The sequence below is a fragment of the Heterocephalus glaber genome, unplaced genomic scaffold (assembly GCF_053883595.1).
Source record: "Heterocephalus glaber isolate CG9 unplaced genomic scaffold, H.glaber_assembly_v1.0 deba00000621, whole genome shotgun sequence".
Lineage (NCBI taxonomy): Eukaryota > Metazoa > Chordata > Mammalia > Rodentia > Bathyergidae > Heterocephalus > Heterocephalus glaber.
Window position 1 is genome coordinate 12,880,485 of NW_028258153.1, and position 24,526 is coordinate 12,905,010.

The 24,526-nt window shown below is 33.8% G+C and overlaps 1 protein-coding gene across 5 annotated transcripts in view; it reads left to right on the plus strand.

Annotated features, from left to right (window-relative positions):
• Erbb4 (erb-b2 receptor tyrosine kinase 4) overlaps positions 1–24,526 on the plus strand; it is a 1,128,010-nt gene that overhangs the window by 319,247 nt on the left and 784,237 nt on the right. The window lies entirely within an intron of this gene.

Genomic DNA, 24,526 nt, shown 5'->3' on the forward strand with positions numbered 1-24,526 from the left:
AATTCCGTGTAAAACACTTATTTTTGTTTTTCAATCATAGCAATTGAATGAAGATTATGTCATCATTTTAAATCTGTAAAACTCACAACTGCAATTCCATTTATTCTTTTTCTAGTTAATATTAATCTCTATTCTGATTCTCATTGTAGAAATTTGTATCAATCCCAACAAATACACAGGCTACTAAACTAGATTTATTTAAGGAAAACTTGTTGAGGTGAGAGTTCATGTTTATTATTATTATCATTAATTTTATGACTTCAAAGAATTTTCAGAGGAATTATGTAACTTTGTATACATTATATATATATTTTAGTATATATTTTAGAAAAAGTACCAAATTTTTAATGTATTTATGGTAAATAAATTCTATTAAAACTTACAAAAATATTTTAAAATTACAAATGACTCATAATTACCTGTTTGAATTTTGTGCATCTTTTATGTACCAATGTTTTCTATTCTTTAATAAAAGTAATATTTTCTCTTACTTGGAAGAATTTTACTTGAAAGAATTTGTCTAGTTTGAATCTAATTCAAATATATTTGGGCCAAACATCTATTAAATGGAAGCAAAAGTATTTAATTTGGGAATTAAAAGCCAATAGGATGTTATTTATATTTAATCTATAGTACATAAAATTTCTTATTATACAAGCGTTTTGACTTGATAATAATTTTAATGAATTTTTAAATGAATTTTATTCATTCATAGAATTATCACATTTAGTTCTAGTAAACTAATTTGTGTTTATTAATTTTTAGCTTTATTTACACAATATTACCTTATTTTCGGTAATATGCGAATATGTTCCCACACCACACATACCAATACATTTACACAATTTAAAAAATGGTAAAATAAAAATCCTTTTCTCTGGGTAATAACAAATATTTTCTTAGTGGAGATTTAAATGGGATTTGGTATAAAAAGTGGATTCACCAATGCAATACTACTATTTAATAATTTATACTATATAATAGGTTAAATAAATACAAGGTATGGTTGCAAATATTGAAAATGGTCTACTAAAATAATTATGAGGAAAATTAGCACAATCTCAAAAACAACAGAGGCAAAAGCAGAAGTATTTACATCTTTTCCTGGATAAAACCAGTGTTAGTATCTCTTAAGATAATAGCTGATTTTAATAACCACATAAAATTACACAATATGGATTTTACTTTCGTCAAAGATGTCTTAATGCATAAGTTAGTATAAATTTGGAACTGTTTATAAATACATGTAGTCCACAAAATTTCAGATCATTTTGGTGATGTTATCTATGCATACATAATTGCATGGAAAGACAAATATAAAACCTGTTTTATAGTTGGTGAGCATGCACATTGAAGGGGTGGCAGTTTATAAATTAGGCACTGTGATAAAATTTCACTAGTGTAATATAAAGGTTTGATTGAAAAATTCACTGTTAATGGGAATGACAGCTCAAACTTCCTCTGAATTACTCAGCCTATTCTAAATGTGTTCTACTTCTCCGTAAAAGATGCTATTACACACTAGATTTTGTCCAGAAATGTTTTGGGATGGTGCAAGTATGTGATACCAGATCAAGCAATTCTTAAAGATGAACTATGTAACTCTGAGAGAGAGAATCCAGAGAGAACAAAATGGCTTCCAAAATTAAAAAGCTTTCATATAGAAGAGGGAAAGATAAGTTCTTTGAGAATTTCAAGGGTAGCAAGGGTAAAAATTGAAAGAGTAAACCTTTTGATAGTAATGAAAAGATTGTTAATTACAATATCTGAAAACAAAATGGATAAACTCCTCATCACTAAAGTGATTGCATAAAAGGTGAAGTGATCTGTTATTAGGCAAAGGAACTTCCCTTACCAAGTCCAGAATCCATTTTTCTAAAAATGATATGCCTGTGTTCATCCTAAACATGGAAAATACAGGAAAATGTTTAGATTTTCTTTAAACATATTACTATTTGATAATGTTATGAACTCTAATCTTTCTCCTATTGTTTGAATGCTTTAATTTAATTAAATATCTGGAAAATTTTAATTTCTAATAATTTCCTGGAAAAGTATTCATGTTGGTATATGTGATTTCAAGAAAGCATTCAATCTTCATTATCAGTTTTCTTCGTGGTTAGATAATACTTTAAGTTTAGGAGAGAAGAAACTTCCTTCTTAATCCATTGCTAGGCTTAGGCCTGAGGCTCCCTGTAACAACAGACAGATTAACAGAAGACAAGGATAGAAAATTTATTTAATAAAGGTTTATGTGATACAGGAATCTTCAGAAATGAAGAAAAGACAAGTACATTTGTGTAATTTTATACTTCAACTTGATAAAGGAGGGACATGTTTGGAGAATGCAATTGGAGGACAATATGGTATGAACAAATGCTATCAAGTAGGGGAGCTTAGCAAGGTCTGATTGTTACAATAGAGCTGTGTCCTTGTGTTTTCAGAGACGAGGATGTTCCTTTCCTCAGTCACGGGAAGGGCAATTCTGCAGTGAGGGCCTTAGGACCTGCTTCAGAAGAGCAGGGCAGAAGAGTTCAGAGAGTGACCTGGGATTTATGATTCCCCTCACAGGGAAGGGCCATGGAAAGATCACAGAGATCGAAGCTTTTGCTCTTCTCTCAAATACCAAGGTGCACAGATCTCAGGATAGTGTTTTTTAACTCTCATCAAAAGCAGACATTCATGCTCTTTGTTCAGCTTACCTCACCCTCACGAAATTTCAAATAAGCTTAATTTCCCAGGAGTATCACTTCAAATTTTCATAATAAGCAATTCAGAACAATTCAGTTATCTGACCATGGCCACAAAGTTAACAAGATGCATGTTTTTGTAGAAAATTTGGATTTTAGAACCTCTAGCTAGGTGATCATGTTACTTCCCTGTTTCACTTATTTGTGTATTGGCTTACCTCTTAATGTATAACAATGATTTCCATCTAACTTGATTTTCTTCCTCTGAAAAGCTTGCTGTTGAATCCCTTTAGGATTAGAGTTCTGGCAGATAAAAACATTTTCTTCTTACAGTTGCTTTTTGTGTTTATATATTAGCATAATTTTCTATTTCATACTTCTTTATGTCTGAAGGAATGAGTATACCACATTATCATTACAAAAGCCTCCTGATAAAGTTGAATTGTGCTTTCAAGTGGAGACAAACCTGATATTACTAATAAAGCAAGCTCCCTCAGCAAGGATATACCTTGAGTGGGTTTTAGCTCAGCCAGAGAGTTTGAAAGAAACAAGTAGCAGGAGTACTGGAGGAGACATTTAGATAATCTTCCTAGTTAAGAGGAAGGTGATGAAAATTCTCCACACAAGTAGCTTTAGGAGACTGTTTGAAGTAGAATCTCTATTTTGATAAATTTGAGATAGTAATTCATTCCCTAAAAAACACTTTGGTATCAGTTGTACAATGTAAATCCACTCTCAACACTGTTAGAAATGTTAGGGCATTTTTATTATTTTCATAATTACGTATGAAGAAAATAAATCTCACAGATATGAAGTGATTTAATAAAGAGAAAAGTGCTTCACTGGATCCAAATTCAGACTTCAAATTTAATTTCCTTTCCAGTGCTTTTTAAATGAAGCTTTGGGAGTCAGTTTACATAACACTCTACAAAAGACTGACTATAAACTTTTGGGTTCTTTAGGCCATTGTATTTCACATGAAATATGGGAATACTGGGAAAAAAGTAAAGCAAAATAAAACTAGTGCCAATATGGCAACCTTACTGATAGTTGTACTTTTAAAAATTAAAAAGGGAGGGCAGGGTAATGGAGAAAAAAATAAAGTATAAGATATATCATATAAAGGTACAAGTTCCCAATGATGAATGTAAATGTATTGTATACCTAAAATGTATCAATAAAAGAATTTAAGAAGAAAAAATTAAAACTATTAAAATTTTGCTTGAAATTTATGAAATATCTATTTCTTATTTGTAATTATTATGAGGCTCATTTCAAGGTGTAAGGTATATCTTTGTATTTATTTGGAATAGTTTAAGCTATACATTTTTTAATGTTTAATATAATACATGATTACTAGTTAAATATTTTACTTTTAAAACTAAGTTTGAAATGTATATATTTACATAAGAATTCATACATTCACGCAAGGAAACACAAAAAACATATAAAGAAATACTATCAAAAATCTAAGACAAAACTTTTAATTCCACAAATAAAAAGTCAAATGTAGGAAAAAAGAAACTCCAGAGTAAGGCACGATTGTAAGTAGTGAGAGTTACTAACTCTACTTAGCCTTGGTCAGATTACATATGTAGTTCATGCTTCAGTCAAGTCAGCTGTAAAATTGGGAAGGATATAAAGCCAATATGTTATTGAAAAAATGTTTCATCTCAACTGTAGTTCCTTATCTGAATTGCCTCTAGCCATAACAACAAAAGTGTGCAGAAATGTAAATATATGCATACATGTGTGATGACAGATTTGTAAATATGATCCATGTTTTTAATATGTTTATGCTATTGTCATTTTAGTATATGTGCTGCCAAAGTGGAGACTACTGTTATTTAAATTCATGTAAATTCATGTTTCTTAATCTCAACTCACTTATATTTTACTTTTTGTAATACCCACTGACAACATTTCCATTTAGTAAGCAATGCAATCCTTTCCAGAATTAAAACTTTGAAAATGATATAAAAATAAATTAGAATGATCTTTATGAGTGTTGTTGGAAAATATTAAAATATGCAAACATAAATATTTCAAATGAAATTTTGCAACCATGTACCTCACTAAATAAGTGTTGATCTTTCACATGAGTTGGGGAGAGGATGAGTATCAAGATTTATAATTTGTTCTGGATTGAAACTTACACTTAATATGTCTGAATTGCTAGAAATCACATAACGTAGATATGAAGCATGACCAATATTAACAGAAGAATTCTGAAATAGTGGTTTAAAATAGGAGCCTAAGACTGTCTCTGAATATTCTAATCTCGTTGGAGCTACCATTTCTGTTCTTTTGATTTCATATAATATATGTGGACTTTGCAGTGCATTTGGAAACAAGGACTGCCTTACTGATTCCATCTGTTTCTAACTAAAGGTTTTAATGAATGTAGCATTTAAAAAAATGTGTTGTTTTAAAATTTTACCTGAATAGCTGCATTAAAAATCTTTGTAGGTTGTCTTCTAGGCCTTGAGAGTACACTACCCAAAGAGAAGCATTGTATCTCATAGCACCATATTTCTGCCTGAATAGGTGAAAAGAAGATGAAGGTTCCAGTTTCATTTACAATCCCTTTACAGACATTTCTAAAAGTTTTATTCTCTGTTTTGGTGGATTCATTGTTTTCTTTTTAAGTGTTTTTTTATGACAGTGTTATCCCTTTGGAAATAGGAACATTGTGTTTCTCTTTAAGATTCATATAGGTAAGAAGCTCAGACTATTTAAGTATGAAATCACAATGATAATCTGAGGTGCTTGTATAATCTTTATAATTTACTCAATACAAGGAAAGCATATATTATCTTGTTTCCTTTCTGAAAGCAGTCCCTGTGGAAAAAAATTAGTATCATCATTAAACCCATTTGATAGCAGAGAAAACTGCTGCATAGTAAAGGCAAATATTTGTTCAGTGCTACACAGACAATAGGAATATTTATACCTAATCAATGCTATATTGTCTTTAATTTGAAGCAAAACTTACATGTCCACATGCAATCAGGGTGGAAAAAACAATGAGAAAAACTTGGGATTAAATATTGTACAGGAAATTATTTTACCCATACAGTTGGTTTATTCTCTTTAAAAAGGGAGATTTTAGAATGAATTTTATTGTTAAGTTAATAATGAAGAGTAGAATACACAGAAAAATGAAAGAAATCATTTTATCTTGACTGTAAAATTTTGTTTAAATCAATTCATGTTGGAATCAGTGGTATTGGTAAAGGCATGATAAATAAAAACCATAAGGAGAAAAAACAGCAGCGTTCATAGGTCTGGGTTGTGCCTGCACTAATTTTTATCATGTGCTTCTTCTATTAGAACTAGTACACATGAAGTGTTACTAAACATAAGGAAAACATCCATGGTACAAACCACGCCTCTTCCCAGAAAAAAACATTGGCAGACTACATTATCCATGTAATTACCATTTCCTCATGAAAACAGAGGTTTCTTCGAAGGCATTTAACAAGAGCCAAATTTTTAATGCTGCTTCTGGCAGTTACTTCTATAGTATCTAGGCATGTTGCCATTTCAGTCAAAAATAATGAAAGATGGAAAGAGAAAAAAACCCTTTCATTTTAAGTTCCAGGTCTCTCCAGGTTTAAGCCCATCAGGAGTCCAGACAAATGACTGAAAACTTGTTGAAGACCAAAGTCAATAGGTTTTATAACTTTTTTTTTCTCTAGGACACCCTAAGGCTTTGTCTATTTGAAATAACTGATTATTTTTTCTTCTTAGTGTGAAATCATTTCTTCCAAACCTGTCTGTAATCTTAAGCTTAGCTGTATCTGACATTCTGTAACACTCAATGAAAAACTTCCTTTCAAAATAGCAAAGTTACTTTTGTAAGATCAAATCATTGAAATAAGGAACTCTGGTAATATCCCCTTTTTGATGATATCCATATCCTACTTATGTGTCCAAAGTGGCTAAAGAAAGATGAATCAGTTTCTTAAATCTGGGTAGATATGACAGTATTATGTGAAGTTTTAAGGTATTGAAGAATTAAAACAAACCCATGCATTAATTTATTAAATGAAAGGGTAGGGATTTAGCTCAGTGGTTCTGCTGCCTGCCTTGCAAGCAAAAGGACCTGAGTTCGATCCCTGGTTCCTCCCCCAAAAAATTATTAAACGAGATCAGTTTGTTCATAAGCTAATTGAAAGTTTCTATCTATAATAAAATCATCATTTCTGTATGGTCCATGGAATGTCTATGTTCACTGTCTTTAGAAAAACTAGCCTTTAACACGCTCATCTTTAATGAAAAATTTTTTTTGAGTTCTTAATTGCTTTTTTCAGTTTTTATTTTTTATTACTATATGTTTGCAGAACATTTTCATTACATTCCTTGTGTGGAGTTGGTATATGTCCATAATACATCTCAAGTATTTTTTCATCTTCTTCCCCTCTAGCCCCCTTCCTCTGTCTCTTGATCCCCTTTTTATTTGAAAGGATCTATCTCCCTAATTCCTGTTATCTATCTTTTATTTTGCTCTTCATTGGGTTTCTCATATAAGAAAAAACCATGCAATATTTAAATTTGTGTGTCTGATTTATTTCACTTAATATTATGGTCCCTTAGGTATGCCCATTTGTGTATAAATGACTGAACTTATACTTCCCTATGGCAGAGTAGTACTCATTTTGTAAAAACCCACATTGTTTTTACCTGTTCATCAGTTGATGAACTTATAGGCTCTTCAAAGATTTAGCTATTAAGAATTGCGCTGCTATAAACATGGTCATGTAGGAATCACTGTAATGTGGTATCTTTAACTATGAAAAACATTTAACACTTAAACATTATTAGCTAAGGAGGTAGATTTGAGAGATAGCTGTAGAGAAAAAGCTAGATTGAATGAGAAGTGTTGTAATTCATAGATACAAGTTCTGCAACATGTGTTCGGTAAGCCATATGCACTACATTCAACCAGCAGAATTTATTAAACCTAAAGACATTTGTGTATTATGTATTTCCTGTCTTTTAAGTATTTGAAAGCAATGATTATTCTGAAAATGGAATATCTTCAATTTGTATCCAACAATGAGTTTAGCAGTTGAAACAAAAACATGTATTATCTTAATTGCCCCAGAAAGACATTAGACTAGATTTTGAATTTAAACTGTGCTTATCTTAGAACATAAAATCTATTGGAAATCAAATAAGAGTAGAAGAAGCATGGATTTTTGGATGAAGAAATGTGTTTGCTGTGTATTCACACTTGATATTTTTATGTTGTAATCCATACTCTGATTTCTAGCACTTCTATCTGTTCTGTACATTTCTGTCACATTTTGTTGGGGTTTTAGCTAACAGTCATAATCTTCTGTCATTACCTCCTTTCTCTACATTCTTTTTTTTTCTTAAATTCTTTTAATGGTACATTTTAGGTATACAACACATTTACATTTCTCATTGGGAATTTGTACCTTTACATGATGCATCTTGGTTCTTATTTTTTCCCCATTGCTAGCCCTCCCTTCACCCCCTCCACCCTTCCCTATTTACAAACACTTTATTTCCATTTTTTCCATTTCTCAGCATTTTTCCTTTCCCTTCTTTCCTTTCCCCTGCCCCTCCCACTACCCCTACCCCTGTGGGGCTTTTCCTCCTATTTTGCATTATCGATTATTCATTCTAGTCATTGGTACATTTTAGGTATACAATATAATGACATTCATCATTGGAAATTTGCACCTTTACATAGTCTCTCCTGGTTCTTATTTTTCACCCTTGCCCAGACCTCCCTTCAACCCCTCCATTCCTCCCTATTTACAAAGATTTTGTTCCTATTTTTCCATTTTCTCATATTACTCCCATTCCCTTCTATCCTTTCCCCTAGCCCTCCCACTTCCTTCCCCTTTGCCCCTTTTCTTCCTATTTCACATTACCTATTATACATTTAGTCCTTATTTACACTTTCAGTTTCTCACACCAGAGAAACTATTCAGTATTTATACATGTGTGTCCTATTTATTTCACTTAAGAGTATTGCCTCAATGTGCATCCACTTAGCTATAAATGTCTCTAATTTCTAATTTTTTATGGCTGAGTAGTACTCCATTTTATAAAAAAACACATTTTCTTTATCCAGTCTCCAGTTGATGGGCATTTAGGCTGTTTCCAAGTTTTAGCTATTACAAACTGTGCTGCTATGAACATGGGCACACATATATCACTGTGGTATGATTCTTTTAATTCTTTGGGGAAGATCCCCAACAGTGGAATAGTGGGGTCAAATGAGACTTCCAGTCCTAGTTCTTTGAGGTATCTCCATACTGATTTCCACAGTGGTTGCACCAGTCTACACTCCCACCAGCAGTGGAGCAGGGTTCCTCTTTCCTCACAGCCCTGGTAGCATTTGTTACTGGCTGATTTCTTGATAGCAGCCATTCTTTCTGGAGTGAGGTGGAATCTCAGCGTTGTTTTCATTTGCATCTCTCGAATGACCAGTGATGTTGAACATTTTTTAATGTATTTATTTGCTATTTCTACTTCTTTGTCTGAGAAATGTCTGTTCATTTCAGATGCCCATTTTTGGATTGGGTCTTTAAATTTGGGAGGTCTGATCTTTTTAAGTTCTTTATAGATTCCAGGTAGTAGACCTTTGTCTGAGGAAGAGCAGGTGAAGATTTTTTCCCACATTGTGGGTTGTCTCTTCACACTGCTGGTGGTTTCTCTTGCTGTGCAGAAGCCTTTTAATAAGAAGAGGTCCCACTTGTTGATTGTTTGTGCTAGTTCATGGGCAACTGAGGTTTTGTTCATAAAATCTTTTCCTACACTGATGTCTTCAAGGGTTCTACCTAATCTCTGTTCCAACTGGTTCAGAGTTTCTATTTTAATATTTAGATCTTTAATCCATTTTGATTTTAGTTTAGTGCATGGTGAGAGATATAGGTCTAGTTGTAATCTTTGGCAAGTTGAAGCCCAGTTTTTCCAGCACCATGTATTAAAGAGGCTATCTTTCCTCCAGTGAGGGTGTTTGGCTCTTTTATCAAAGATGAGATGGCTGAGTGTATCTGGCATTGTTTCTGCATCTTCTAATCTGTTCCACTGGTCCTCAGGTCTGTTTCTTTACCAGTACCATGCTGTTTTTATCACAGTAACTTTGTAGTAGAGTTGCAGGTTGGGGATTGTGATACCCCCTGCCATATCTCTGTTACCTAGAATTGCTTTTGCTGTTCTGGTCGCTTCTTGTTCCAAATGAATTTTTGGATTGTTTTCTCAAGGTCCATGAAGTATGCTGCTGGGATCTCAATTGGAATTGCATTGAATCTATATAGCAGTTTTGGAAGTATGGCCATTTTCACTATATTAATCCTTCCTACCCAGGAGCAGGGAATGTCTGTCCAATTTCTGATATCATCTTCAATCTCTCTTTTCAGAGTGCTATAGTTTTCAGAGAAGAGGTCTTTGATTTCTTTCGTTAGGTTGATTCCTAGGTATTTCAGTTCTTTGGATGCTATTGTGAAAGGAATTATTTGCCATATTTCTCTCTCAGTGAGTCTGTCATTCACGCAGAGGAAAGCTATTGATTTTTGTGTGTTGACCTTGTAACCAGCTACTTGACTGAATTTGGTTATTCAGTCTAGAAGACTTTTGGTGGAGTTCTTGGGGTCTTCTATATAGAGTATCATGTCATCTGCAAATAATGACAATTTGACTTCTTCATTTCCTATCTTTATTCCTTTTATTTCTTTCTCTTGTCTAATTGCCGTGGCTAATGTTTCCAGAGCTATATTGAACAAGAGTGGTGATAGTGGACATCCTTGCCTTGTTCCTGATTTGAGTGTGAAAGATTTCAGTTTGTGACCATTTTAGTATGATATTGGCTGTTGGTTTTTCATAGATAGCTTCTATCAGTTTGAGGTAGAGACCATCTATTCCAGTTTTTTGTAGGGTTTTTATCATAAATACATGTTGGATTTTGTCAAATGCTTTTTTTGCGTCTATGGAGATAATCATATGTTTTTTGTCCTTGGCTCTATTGATATAGTGTATTACATTGATTGATTTTCGTATATTGAACCATCCCTGCATCCCTGGGATGAATCCCACTTGATCAGGGTGTATGATCTTCTTGATGATCCTCTGCATTCTGTTTGCCATTATCTTAGTAAGGATTTTTGCATCTATGTTCTTTAGTGAGATTGGCCTATAGTTCTCCTTTTCAGTTGGGTCTTTCTCTGCTTTGGGGATGAAGGTGATGCTTGCTTCCAGGAATGAATTTGGAAGTATTGCTTCCCTTTCAATTTCATTGAAGAGTTTAAACAGTAGTGGCAACAATTCCTCTCTAAATGTCTTGTAGAATTCAGCAGTGAAGCCATCAGGGCCCGGCTTTTCTTAGTTGATAAGTTTTTAATTACATTTTCAATTTCATTGGTTGATATTGGGTTGTTCAGAATTTGTAGGTCTTCTTCATTCAACTTTGGTAATTCATATGTATCTAGGAATCTGTCCATTTCTTCTGTGTTGTCCATCTCATTGGTGTATAGGTTCTGGAAGTAGGTATTGATGATCCTCTGGATTTCTGCTGGGTCTGTTGTCATTTCACCCTTTTCATTCCTAATTGCATGGATTTGGGCCTTTCTTTCCTTTTTCTGATAAGGTTGGCTAAGGGTTTGTCAATTTTGTTTATTCTTTCAAAGAACCAACTCTTGGCTTCATTACTTTTTTGTATCATTCTCTTAGTCTCCATTGCATTGATTTCTCCTCTGATCTTTATAATTTCCTCCCTTGTATGAGCTTTGGGGTTGTCCTGCTCTTCTTTTGCTGGAAGTTTGAGGTTCAGCATCAGGTTGTTTAATTGGGCTCGTTCTGTTTTCCTAATATGCATATTCACTGCTATGAACTTCCCTCATAAGACTGCTTTCATTGTGTCCCATAGATTCTGATATGTTGTATTGTCATTGTCATTTAATTGAAGGAACTGTCTGATTTCTTCTTTCATTTCCTCTGTGACCCATTGGTTATTCAGAAGTGTGTTGTTCAATTTCCACACATTTATGAAATTTTTTGAGTTTCTTTTGCCATGGATCTCCAATTTCATAGCATTATCGTCTGATAATGTACAGGGGATAACTTGAATTCCTTTGCACTTACTTAAACATGTTCTATGTGTGAGTATGTGGTCTATTTTGGAGAATGACCCATGTGCAGCTGAGAAGAATGTGTATTCTGATTTTGTGGGGTGGAACACTCTGTAAACATCTGTTAAGTTCATTTGTTCATGAGTTCGATTGAGTTCTAGTATTTGATTACTTATTTTTTGTCTAGTTGATCTATCTATTTGTGACAGTGGGGTGTTGAGGTCCCCTACTACAATTGTATTAGTGCATATATGACTTTTCATGTCCGTTAGCATTTGTTTTATATAGTTGGGCACACTAGTGTTTGGTGCATAGATATTTATAATTGTCATCTCTTCCTCTTGGATTCTTCCCTTTCCAAGGATGTAGTGTCCTTCTTCATCTCTCTTAATCAGTGTTGGTTTGAAATCTCCTTGATCTGCAAAGAGGATAGCTACTCCTGCTTTTTTTCGGGTTCCTGTCACATGCAGTATTCTTTTCCACCCTTTAACTTTCAGTCTATGAGTTTCCTTTTGAATTAAGTGTGTTTCTTGTGGGCAGCATATTGTTGGATTTTGCTTCTTGACCCATTCTGCCAGTCTATTTCTTTTGATTGGTGAATTGAGACCATTAACGTTGATGCTTATAACTGAAATGTATTGACTTGTCATTGCCATCACTTCTTCTTTTTGTTGGGTTCTCCCCCATTTACATTTAATTTCTTGTCATGCCAGATGGGTTCATTCTGCTTTTCTTTCTGGGGTTGTGATCCTCAATGTCTGTTCCTAGGATACTGTGTAAAATTCTTTGGAGTGCTGATATGGTATGCACGAAGTTCCTAAGGTGCTCTTTGTCATGAAAGTATCTTATTTCTCCATCCATTTTGAAAGATAGTTTTGCAGGGTACATCAATCTGGGTTGGAGGCTGTTTTCTTTTAGGGCTTGGAATATGTCACTCCAAGCTCTTCTTGCCTTGATGGTTTGTGTTGAGAAGTCTGCTGTGATTCTGATGGGCTTTCCTTTGTATGTGATTTGTTTCTTTTCTCTGACTGCTTGAAGAACTTTGTTCTTCTGTTGAGTTTCTGGAATCTTAACAATTATATTCCTATGTGTAGATTTTTTTTGATCCAGGCTATTTGGAGTCCTGTATGCCTCACTTATCTGTATGTCAAGCTCTTTTCCCCTGCTTGGGAAGTTTTCTGCCATTATTTCTGTGAAGAGATTTTTTATGTCATCTCCACTCTCTCCTGTTTCTTCATTGAGCCCAATCAGTCTTATGTTATTCTTCTTTGCATCATCTAGCAGCTGCTGGATTGATTTCTCATGTTCCCTTATAATTTTGAAGCAATTTTTCTTTTCCTGGTCACTAATTGCAATCTTATCTTCTATATCTGAAATTCTGTCCTCACATTGGCTCATTCTGTTGTGTAGACTTTCAATGGAGTGTTTCATGTCCTGGAAATCTATTTGCATCTGTTTTATGGATTCCATTTGTTTCCTATGTTGGGATTCCATCATGTTCCTGAGCTCCTCTCTAGATTTATTAATCATGTCTTGCACTAGGGGCACAATTTCTCCTGTTATCTGAGAAATTATTTCTGATTTCATTTTTTCCAGATCCCCTTTTGTTGCCAGTTCAGTGGTTCCAGGTGGTTGAGTATCAGAGTGTTCCATCTCATTTCCTTTTAGGGTTGCTGTAGGTGATCTGGAAGTCTGGTTTTGAGACTTATTTATGTGTTTTCTCATTTCGACTGGGGGGAGGGGGGAGCTGTTAGCACTTGCACGGATTACCTCCTCTGAGCTGGAAGAGGTGGGACAGGGGCCGGGAGGAGCGGTAGGATTGGTGGCCCAAAAGCTCTTTCCTGTGGGCTGGGAGCAGCCGGAGGGATGGTGGCTGGGAAGCCCCTTCCTCTGGACCAGGAGCAGTGGGATGGTGGCTCAGAAGCCCCTACCTCTGGGCCGGGAGCAGCAGGACTCAGTACCTTGGTCTGGTGGTCTGGCGTCCTCTGAGTCTTTGTAGTGTGGAACCAGGTGGCTGCCTGTCTGCAGCGGGGTAATTCGGCCTCTTCCCTGGGACTCAGGACCTCGGTGGGGTGTGGGCAGACCTCCCTGTCTGCAGGGGGGTGATTTGGCATCTTCTGCATGACTCAGGACCTCAGTAGGGCGTGCACAGACTTACATTCCCCACCTGGAGGAACTGTGGCCAGGCTTCGCGCCGTCCACACACGCGCGGTCCAGGGCAAGCAAGCAGCACAGCCTCCAGAGCCTCCACAGCACCAGCGCTCCCGCCTGTCAGGTGCCCAAGGCCTCCATTCTACCTTGTTTCTTTTAGTCTACTTCTCAGCTACTACTCCTCTCTAAAATAGACCTGCCTGTGACTCTCCCTGCTGAAGAATTCTTATCACCAATAAAATTCTAATAACAGTAAAATTCTAATACTGAGCTTGATTTACTGTTCTTTTTTCCCCCCATGCTTCTAACCCTTTCTACAGTTTCCAAGTAATACTTTGTTAGCTACTTTTTGATTATGCACATGAGCTAAGAGCAGCCATCTAGTGTTTCTCCAACCATTTCTCAGCTCTGAATTTAATCCAACCAGACTCCACCTGAAACAACATTATTTTTAATTGGAAGATTCCTGAGCCAATCTCTCATGGTTTTCTGGATTATTTGTCCAAATTATCTGCTTTTGTAGGACTTGCCATTTCCCCCTCTCCAACCTTATCATCCCATATTCTTATGAAGGGTTTTTTAAAAATTATATTTTCCACATTAAGTCTGTGTTCCTCAACTGCATTATTCACTAGAATGTGACACATACTTATACCTTGGCATACTTCTTGTCCCCTCCTGTTCATATTGAAATATCTAATTCCAAACCAACACACAGCTATCATTGCATCCTTTCTTTCTTAGGCATTTTTTGTCAGTATTGTTTAATTTCAAAGATTATAAGTCTTTTAAGACATATATTACAAATGTGCTGATGTACTCAAATATAGATAGAATTTTTTTACCTTGCTCAATAAAATTGGTTAAAAGTATATTCTTTAGATTACTTTCAGGTTTATAGAAAAAATATAAAGATTTGTATACTTTTGTACACATGAACATTTGCCACTGTGTATACCATCTGGTTGATTGACCAATTTTTGATTTATTTGTCCAGATACCTGGGACCATACTTTCATCCCCTTTTACTTGCCACTGCAGTGTAATACCTAAGTGGGGCTTATTGGAGACTTTGCTTATATGTTCTTTTTTTGTCATATACATATTGGGCTCTGAGGAATATGACTTATGATTTTGTTTCTTCTCCTTCCACTATTAAAGCTTTTAGCACTGCTATGAGTACAATAACCCCATAAAATGTTCTTGCTGAATGGCTGTCTGAATAAAGTATCCATTGAGATCTTGAAGGCTCATTAGTCTATTGGAAATATGAGATTTTAATTATGAATTATTTCCTATCTTTTATGGTACTGTACTATAACATACATCATAACTAAATGTGCATATTTGAGATGAGTTCTTGGAGGAGTACTCTCCACTTTATAATGGTAGTCATTTAAAGTACAGGTTTAATGTTTGGGAATTCTCCACTGATATTTATATTATTTTTGCAGTTTTCTCTTATAATTGCACATCACAAGTTTTTAGATAAATGTCTCTTGTTGCATTTTAGTTAAATTGGATTATTACCAAAATTGATTTTTAAAAAATTCTTATAGGAATTTCTAGTTTTATGTGAAACCAGCAGAATAAATATCACACAAAGATGTAGAAGTGAAAGGGAGTTTTTATAATGTTTGATAGAATATTGAAACAAGTGAGGGCTTATCTGTTTCTCTTTTGTGTAATCCTTTCCTTAATGTAACATGATCTGAACATTGTGACATGCCCTTTAAGCTCAGCTTGACTGGCAGAAAGCCACAAATTCTCTCTGTTTCTGACACCACAATGCCAAAGCATACTGTCTCATCACTATAAATCTCATTATTATTTATGCTATGTGAGTGTACATTGATTTTCATTCAGAGCTAGTTCCTATAAGACTCATTTTTAAAATTCTGGACAGTAATCCATTGGATTTTATATAAACTCTGCCCCTTGTCCATAGCCTTTAAGCTTGTAAGAGTCTAGGGTAATAAAAAAAATGTGGCTTTTTAATAGCTAAAGTAAGGAAATAGTTATCATCACATAGCATCCTTTCAAAGACTTGATTACTTAACCTATTGTATTTCTTAATTACTATTTTTATGGTGCTCTGCAACCTCGGGATGCTCAATTAATGTTCATTGGTTATGAGGAAGGGAAAAGGAAGTAAGATAAAGCAGTTATTTTAAAGGAATTGTTTCTTAATGTATAAAATGATTATTCAAATTAATCATTGATTATCTATAACGTGAGAGAAATACTGAGGTAGACATGTGTTTAACAAAGCTTTGTTCAGGGAAGATGAACCCCTCATGAATAAAGAAGAAATCATAATATATTCCCTTTGTGGATGAGAATTGGATGTGAGAATCAATCCTCTATCAGGTTTTGAACTGGTGCTCCCTCTCTCTCTCTCTCTCTCTCTCTCTCTCTCCCTTACGCTCTCCGATTTCTTCTCCCTCATCCTCCCTCCCTTTTTCTCTCCACATTTAAAATATAGATATGCATATTTTACTGCTGTTTTGAGGTTCACATTGGTGGTTATTGTGACTTAAATCTCAGTTTTTCTATCTGGAAATATTTCTCAGGAGCTATTTCCAGTTTTCATGTAGATAATAGGCTCTCTCATATTAATGGATATCCTAGATTAGCTTAAAGGAAGTACATGAGATTTCTGTCATTGCTATGTTAAAGTCCTGATAGGAATTCTAACTACTCTCATATTTTAATCTTGACTTTTCTGAATTAAATTATTTCAGTGTTTCCTTCATTTCTTTTTGGATATGACAGTATTCTGATAGTACCTATGACTTAAGATAGACAATAAAAATAATTCTGCGTAACAAAGAATAATGTGTCATATTGCTCAAGGTACTTACATAGACTGATGTAAGTAAATAGTATCAGCTTAGAGCTCTTATTCAACAAGTAAGTTTATCATTGGAATTTGGTTAAAATTGGTAAATTTCCTGAAAATTATGTAATTATGTTTTCTTTACTAGAGAACAAAATTTCTGTGACTTAGATAAAACGCAAAGACTAAGTGTATTTTCTCTTACTGTGTAGTGAATTGCCACAAGCTTAATGACTCGAAGCAACATCCATTTATTATGCCATTTCCCATGGGTTAGAACTACAGGTACTGCCTGGCTGAGCTCTCTGCTCAGAGAGACAGTGTTGAGTTCTCATCTGGTGATCGGCTTCTTCCAAACTCATTAGTGTTATTGGAGAAATTCAGCTTCTTGTAGCTATAGGACCAGCATCCCCATACTTCTGGGCCACCAGCCTGTGGCTGCTTGCAGCACCTTGAGGTCAGGTCCAGTCCTAGCCACTTCATAAGCAACAAAAAATAATATAATTATGGGAGTGAAATGTTATCATATTCATATGACCCATAGACACTCAAAGGGAGGAGATTACACAGAGCCTATGTACTTGGGAGTCTCTCAGAACTCTGTTTACTTTAAAGACCATGAAATTGTGGGAAATTTAAAGCTAAAAAGCAAGAAAGGAATAAGAAAATTAAGATAAAGAAAGTATTCCATAGGTAAATAATGCAAAATTCTCTTTTAAGGCAAATGCCTATTAATTAATGAAATTACTAAATATTATGTGATGTATTATGTGACATATTTATGTAGGTATACATTAAAGATATTATTTTAAGTAAATGCTAATTATTTACACAAAGTAGATACTTTCATATCATATCAAAGTGATTCTTATTTCTGTTGCAATATTTAAACTTACTTAATGTTATTAAAATACCTAAGAACAAGTTATTTTAATTAGTTATATATGTCAGTTTGAGTTAGTTTGCAACAATTGCAATTTTTCCAAATATGGAAGTTACAGTAATAAAAGTAAAAAAAAAATTTATTTGTTAAAATCTTAGAAAGAAAAAGGGAGACAAAAGTTTTCACCTGACTCTTAAGAACTTAAAATATAAATGAATGGGCATATAATAAATTTAGAACTTAATAAAATGATTCATTAAAAATTGAATTTTGATTCTCATTGATTATTGTGCTGTTAGAATTCTGATTCGACATTACAATGGACAAGGGACTGATAACCTAAATTATTAAAACTTTAAATGCAAACTCAAAATGCTATTTAAAAAATCTAAAGCTTGTTCTCTAGTACATTTTCTAGTTACATCATCAGTTACCCTCATTTCTTGCATCTGTTCCAAATCCCCATTGAAAGAGAATAGTAACATTAAATTAAGTACTTATTTTCTTTATAGCTTTTTGAGCTTCATGTTGCTTCCTTGCTTGCCATTTTGCTTATTTGTTCCATTCAGCACAGTGTTTAATTGTTTGCTTCGAGCTGTTGTCAAGATATTAGTATGACAGACATGCTTAATTTTCTCTCCTTTTTTTTTGATGAGAGATAAATAGGTAAGCAAAAAGTAATACATCTGCCCCTTCCTTTTTATTTTTCCATTTCGCTCAGTTGCCAATAGAAGTTAATTGGGTTTCATTTTTATTTATACCAGCAACCTTGGCTTCATTATTTCCAACTCCTTCCCCAAATAAATATAATACCTCTGTTGATCCTACCCAAGTTATTTCTAGATGTCAAGCTCATGATCCAAATGAAAATGACTTTGAATTCTACAGGATAGTAAATCTGAAGTCAAGGTACACTAACTTCACTTGACTAGATACATTTAACTTCAACTTTATTTTATACGTCTTGGAAATGAAGTTCATGTCATTTGAGAAAAAAATGCATATAATTCATAAACTGACTTTGTACATTAGGTATAAGTTTATCATTAAATAACTTAAAAATTATAGCTTCAATGTGCTTAACTGTATGAAAATAACCATAATCATTCCAATTAAAAGGTTTTGAACCAGAAATAGAACAGATATCAAATATTGCTTATATGCATAGAAATACATAATTTTAAAGATATTGAATATCGGTGGAATAACTTTACACAGAAATTTGGCAGACTATTATAGATATTTCATGTAACTACTAGACTTACATCAGTTGAACATTGGATTGGCTAAATGTAACCTATGAAAGACTTTCATTGACACTGCTTTTGATTTATTTTCCTACACTTTGAGTAATTCAAATACTAATTATTCCATGAGAAAATATAAAAAGTATTCTAGTTTGGTATGATAGTGTTACATTAGGTGATAACAGGTTATACATAAAATAAGAGTAATGTACCAATATTTTATAATTAACAATATTTTCTAATTAAAGAGAAAATAAATGAACTTTTTAAAGCACTGAGTTAAAGAGGAAAAATAGAAACAATGCAAAAGATATAAAAGCTTGAAGTAATGATGGCACTTATAAACATGGAATTATAGTGGCTTCCAAATTAAATGATGTGTCATTTTGTCAATATTTTGATGATTTGGTCATTCAAGAACATGTGCCTAATTAAAGCTAATATGTAATAATCTGTGGATGGTTGAACAACATAGAATGTAATGAACTTTTGACTCAGAGGTCAAAGAAGCATCTTTGAGAAATGAATACCTTTTTGGAAAGACAAACATATGTATAATTAAGTTTAATTGAATAAGGATATTGCTAAGATAAAGACTTTTGCAGAAAATGATAGAGCTGTAAGTGGAACTTAAAACAGAAACAACTAAACAATCAAAATATTAAACAAATTAGGACTGGGCAAATTTTTAGTTCTAGGTATATACAGGTTGTCTGGTAAATGGAATCAGCCCCTTACTGTTTTTTTTAATTTAGCAAATAGAAACACAATATGTCTCATTAAATTTTATTTTTTGATAAACAATGAGGGAGGGTGCCCAAATATATCTATACCAGCACCTTTGGATTTTAAACCGGGGTCAGGTTTTAGGTGCTGGAGGCAACAAGTAGGGGAAAGCATACACAAGGTGCTTAAGGTAATTAAAAAAACAAAAGGGACATGAATCTTTGAAAACATTAAAAGAGACTGACTATTCATTTATCCAAGAATCATCACACAAGTATTCTTGATGTATGTGCTAGGCTCTTTTGAACAGGGCTGTAGTATCTCCTCTGCTGGAGATTACAGTCTATTTGGAGGGGTAAAAGACATTAAACAAAAACAATCTCCAAAATATGCAACATTAGGAAATACTATTAATAGGTATGAAGGTAAACTGCAGGGTTTTATTACAGACGAATATTCAAAGTAGATTAGGAGACTCTGGCAAGATTTAGAATTGACAGATAAGCTGGAACATGAAGGGGGAAGAGTAGAAAAATCAGTATTAAGAAAAAAGATCTAAGAGAATATGGCATCATGAAAAGTAGGTGGTTGTAGCTTGTGGAGGAGAGTAACTGTTAAAGGCTGTTTTGAAAAAGTACAACAGGAGTTGCAAAGTATCTGTTGGATTTGGCAATAAGGATATTATCAATGAATTAAGGAATAGCAAGGAGTGCTAAAATCATACCAATTCCTAATTCATGTGTTTCAAGATTTTTAATTAAAATATACATACTGTGTAGTTTTAAAAAATGTGAATGGATGGTTTATGGTGGCAGAATATATAGACTGCAAAAATCCAAATGGTGAAAATATTTTCTGCTGATTTTAACCATTAACCCATACCTCCCATTTTGGTTGTGAATTTCCCTGATGGTAAGGAATTAAAGTTTTAACAACAAAAGGTCTTGATACAGTCATTTAGAATTCCTGGAATATGAAGATAGTAAACCATAGCACACATGGTGATTCCATAAAGTAATACACTTAGGTGCTTAATATATAGTTCTTTGATGCAGAACTTACTGGAAAAAAGCTATTACTATAATCTGTTTAAGCAATTTTTTGATCAAATATTTATCAAAGACATGCTTGAGACATGGGTGTGGATATTGGAACATGAGCATTAAAATGCTATCCTTACCTTTCTAATTTGCATCTCATGTAACATTTTTTATAGGTATTAAGAGATATACAACTATTTATTGGAATAAGTAAAGGTAATATCTCCAAGCATAGGTGGGGAAATAATTATTATAATGTTGATGCTTGTAGGAGGGTCACTGATTGCAGTGTAACAGTAGCTGCAAGTGTGACCTATAGAAAAAGAAATCTAATCAAGTAAAGGTTATGAGAAAATTTAGAATAAAAATTTCAAGTGAATTATTTAATTTTCCCAGTAATATTTTTATTGATTTGTTCTTTGTGCTTCTGATGGTTATTCCACTTTTGGATAACTGATTTCTACCCCTTATGTGGTCTGTGAGTTTTTATTTTTCTTTGTGGGACACACAAAGGGCAAATCTCTCTCTCTCTCTCTCTCTCTCTCTCTCTCTCTCTCTCTCCCCCCCCCTCCCCTCTTCCTCCCTCCCTCCTCTCTCTCTTCTTTTCTCCCTCCCCCTTCCTTCTGTTCTTTTCTGTCTCTTTTCTTTACTTTCTCTCCCTCTTTCCCTCCCTCCATCCTTCCTCCTCTCTCTTTCTTTCATTCCTGGTAATTTCAACCTAAAATATCCATATTTGGAGGAAGAATACCATGTTGACTGAAGTTATATATTATATTAATGCTTAGTAATTCCTTTACTCTCTTGCATGTAGGTTCATTTGTATTGATTGTGGCACTGACATAGGAATTGCTGTTATAGATCTGTGGTTCCTGACCCTATCAATTACAAGTAATTTAATTTTTATGCTTAGTTTTATACTTTCAAAGTGTAGGCTACCACTCAAAATGACTCCACTTTCCTGGTCCATGGTTCAAAGCAGGAAATAAAATTCTCCTTCCATCTGTCACCAAATAGAAGTTGTAATGAAATCAACAACACACTGGGTTTCAGATAAAAGTGTAGAGTTGGTTCATTAATGTTTTCCAAAGCAAATATATGGAACTCCTTCTAGGTACTACATCTTTTGCTAGAAATTAGAGACCCCCAAATTTATAAAAGTAAACATGATCTTTGTCCTAATAGAGATTTCATTATAGCAGGAGAATGATATACTAACTGATCAATCACCAGTAACAGTAGGATAAGAATAGAAGTACATGGAAAGATTAGAGTAGATAATTGAAGAATTTAGCATGATCAAGGAGGTCAGAAAAGCTTCCCTTGGCAGACACTATTTGACCGAAAACTCAAAGATAAGAAAACATCAATTGTTTTTGGCAGAAGAGAAAGCCCTGCCATCCACAGAGGAGTATGTGCAAAGGCCTTTTGGTGGAGAGTTGGCCATCGTGAACACTTTCTTTTGTTCTCTCTGAAACAATCTAGGACTAAGGACACATTAGACAATTCAGAAAGCACATGGTGGTCTGTATTGTCCCAGGAACAAGAGGTCCATGGGAGAACTGTATCCTTATTTGCTGTCTTCTATGAAAATACTCTGAATTAATGCTTAAGCTGGGAAGCAAAAACAAAAAATCAGTTTTATAACAAGAACAAAGTAATGCTGGGCTTTCAGAATGGTGAATAAAGAGGTATTTCTTTGTGTATTTTTATAGTGTATTTACGTATTTAGATTAAAAATAGATCTTCCAATCCCCAGTGACATTGAAGAATTTATAAGAAATATGAAACATAATAGGTAAAAGGGAATCTATGAATACACATATTTATATACTCAAAATTATAGATCCACTTATACAAGGGGAAAAAAATTTTAGTGCAATTCTCATTGCCTAAGGACTTTGGACTGTGGTGGCTAAATTCTGTTTTAATAAGTTTCTTGATCTTTGAAATGCTACAAAAATGATTTATTATCCCCAATTAAAACTGTTTCCTTCCTCTTTAAGATACTGACATAGCTGAAATAGATTTTCTACTTTTTTTTTTACCTTAGAAGTTTCCTTTACCACTGGCAATATTGATGGGAAAATACCATTCTTTTCTTTTACAAGTTGATGTAAAAATGCGTATTTCATTCCTGAATTAAATATTCTATAAAAATGAAAGCCTATTTTTGAAGTTATAAAACTGTCACTTTATAATAAAAGGCTTTTTTCATCAACAAAACTAGAAGTTTTATTCAGGTTTGTATTTTGTTCCTAGGAGTGTGCCATGTTATCAGTTTGGCTATGCACATAATTTATTCTACTGTTCATAAGATAGAGAAGTGACGGATACACAATTTCAGGGTTGGGTGATCAGACAATGGGAGGTGTGTGATGTAGTTGGCTTTCTGGATTCAGTGGAGACTTAGACAGTGTAGAGGAATTCTGCACCCAGGGCTAGAATGTAGCTTAATTAATTTTTTTTCTTTTCCTCAAACATCGCTATTCTGAATTAAAGCCATCTAAATGGTAGAAGGTGATCAAGTGATGAACTACTTAGGATAACTATATACCTTGTCGATCATAAACTGAGGCCATTGGTCTAAAATTTTTTTTCCCATTGAAGAGTATGGCAGAGTGCTGTGTTAAGGCCTTTGACATGATTATTTAGTTGTTTTACGTATTATGTGTAAATTAGAATCTCAAGTGTAACAAAGATCTTTATTGATTGTCATGAATAGGCTTAACTAAAACTCCCACATTTGCAGCTTGTATGTATATAATTCTCAGATGTTTAATAATGTTTTGAGGAGAAAACAGTAAATTATTTTAGTTCTGTCACTGATTAAGTAATTAAAGTCTTAGCTTCTTGGGGTCTTGCTTGTTTCATTTTTAACCATAGGGGATTAGACTGTAAACTCTTTTCATGCTTTTATGATTCTGTCTAATCCCTCTTTCCCTCCTTGGTTCCTTTTTTTTTTTTTGCTCCCTTCCTTTAAATCAGAAATACCTGTACTCCTTCTGAGTATTTTCAGTATCACAAAAATGAATGAATCATACAGGAATCCCATGTATCTTCCCTATAAAACATTCCTATAAGGAATATGTTTCTGAGTTTTAAAAGAAAATATTACATTTTAGTGCTTTTAAAAAGTAGCAAACAACATTCCTGAATAAAAGTTCTAGGAAATTTAGTGAGCAATTTATAAAGTGTATTGAGATCCTAAAAATAGTAAATAAAAGTATCTTGGGGAATTATAAAAATCTTATTCTGTAGAAGTATAAATTACAAAATGGTGTGTGGGACTTTAGTCTTTTGAGGCACACTAATTTAGATTCCGAGAATAAATTCCACATTGCTGACATAGGCCAGTCCAAGCCAGTGGGACACAGTATGGGGCAGTGCAGTCAACCTTGGGTGAGAGGCTATCGCTATAAACTCTCTCCTGCCATGTAAAATTCCTTATTTAAGTAAACTGGAATGGCAATGTCTGGATTAATGTTGAGCATTGCTGAAGGCAATTAGCTGGTTGACTACCTCCAGATTCACACATTATTAATTCTAGATGTTCTCTTATAGACTCAAATCTCATGAGAACGTGGCCTGACTTTGCCCTCTATTTTCTTAGTGGCTTACAGTCTAGGTGTCCTTAAAAATAAATAAGCAAGAAAAGCAGCACTCAAATCAAAAGAATGAAGGTTGTAGCCAAGATGAATTATATTTTACTTCTTCAAAATTAATATTAGGGTTTTACAGAAGGAAAGAAAGAAGGAGAATAAAGAAAAATATTATCTTTCTCATGTTTGGGGAATATTAAATTGCCTATAATTTTCTAGATAAACTTCTCTATTGAAAACTTTT